Source organism: Apis dorsata, unplaced genomic scaffold (genome assembly GCF_000469605.1).
Source record: "Apis dorsata unplaced genomic scaffold, Apis dorsata 1.3 scaffold_98, whole genome shotgun sequence".
Taxonomy (NCBI): domain Eukaryota; kingdom Metazoa; phylum Arthropoda; class Insecta; order Hymenoptera; family Apidae; genus Apis; species Apis dorsata.
The window spans coordinates 423,472-425,417 of NW_006263396.1; positions in this window are offsets into that span (position 1 = coordinate 423,472).

Consider the following 1,946-nt stretch of genomic DNA (forward strand, 5'->3'; position numbering starts at 1 on the left):
CGTAAACGCCTCCACCTTTTAATTCACGGAACCGTCCGCCTGTTTTTAAACAGGCGTGGGGAGCCAAGCTCTGGCGCGGATCAGATTGACGGATATATTGGGTGCTCTCTTCTGGAGCTCTCTCTTCTGAGAAAATGTTTAACGGTTCGAGTTATTGCGTTGGAAATATATGTAAACGTAATAGTAATCGGGAATAATTGCAATGATAGCAAAAAAGGAGATTAATTGTAATATAGGTGGGAATATTATTCGAGCATTTTAATAAATAATTACTTAGAAGTAATTTTATTCGGTTAATAGCCAATTCTGCTTTCTATATATTTTTTTAAATCTATATGTATAGTTCATTTTTGATTATTTTAGAATAAGAAGATGAAGATAAGAAAAATGTAATTATCGTGTTGATACTATATTATACCATATATTATATAATTTTAAAGAAAGAGACTAAAAGGAATTCAAGTTAATTTTTGATTATTTTAGAAGAAGAAGATGAAAATAAAAAAACGTAATTATTATAGTGTATGCTATATAATTTTAAATTTTAGAAAGAAAGAGGCTAAAAAAAATTCAAATTTATTTTAGCTACGAATAAGAAGATTAAGATAAGAAAAATATAATTATCGTGTTGGTACTATATAGAAGAATTTTCCTACAAATATATATAGAGTTTTAAATTTTAAAAAGATAGAGACTAAAAGGAATTAAATTAATTTTCGATTATTTTAAAATAAGAAGAAACTAAGAAAAATGTGATTATTGCCTTATAAGTTGGTACTATATAAAAGAATTTTTTTACAAATATATATAGTTTTAAATTTTAAAAAGAGGCTAGAAAGGATTCAAGTTAATTTTCGAATATTTTAAAATAAGAAGAAACTAAGAAAAATTAATTATTGCCTTACAAATTGATATTATATAAAAGAATTTTTCTACAAATACATATATAGTTTTAAATTTTAAAAAGAGAAAGGCTAGAAGAAATTCAAGTTAAGAACAAGAAGACGAAGATAAGAAAAATGTAATTATCGTAGTACTATATAGAAGAATTTTCCTACAAATATATATAGAGTTTTAAATTTTAAAAAGATAGAGGCTAGAAGGGAAGTTAATTTTCGAGTGTTTTAGCTACGAATAAGAAGACGAAGATAAGAAAAATATAATTATCGTGTTACACATTGGTACTATATAAAAGAACGTTAGAGCTAATTTCTTCTTTCAAGAGCACTTGGAAAACCTCACCACTTCAGATAAGCGTTTTTCCTTGCTTGCTGTGTAATACGTCATAATCCCAATGGCTTATACAAGATAACGCCAATTATGAAATGGATATTTAGAACGAAACGATTTATTATTATTCGTACGAAAACACAATTTTATTACGTTTCTCGAAGAGGCATGAGGGCGAACGTAATGGCAGCGTAACCGCGTTTATTACACCTCTCCGCGATAATTCGAACGAACTGCGTCTATATATTTCGAACGCGTGCTTCGCTAAAAGCTTTTTCTTCTTTCTTCCGTCGTCGAAAGGAATTTACTTTCCTTTAGTTAGTTTACGAGTTCGTTTCCCAACGAGAAGAAATTCGTGGTATTTCGGTGTATTGGCCGTGGCGGAAATAAAACAGTATTCTTGGCGGAGACGCGCGGCTGTGTACCGCGGCTTCCGGTACACACGTTCGGTTCATTTGTTTCTTTTAGCATACGCGTTCCCAACGTGGAAAGAATCACAAAACGCAAATAGCCGCAAATGACTGTTGCCCCGCGTCGCATACTGATCGAACGCCTATTATGAATGTTTATTCGATCGATAAATATCAAAAGAGTTTTTCTTTTCTTCCAATTCTCGAATTTTCAATTTTTCGAAACGAGACGTCGCGATATATATAAGAATTGATAAATTTATCCAATCGAATCGTTTATTTTTTTTTTTTTTTTTTTTTTTTTTT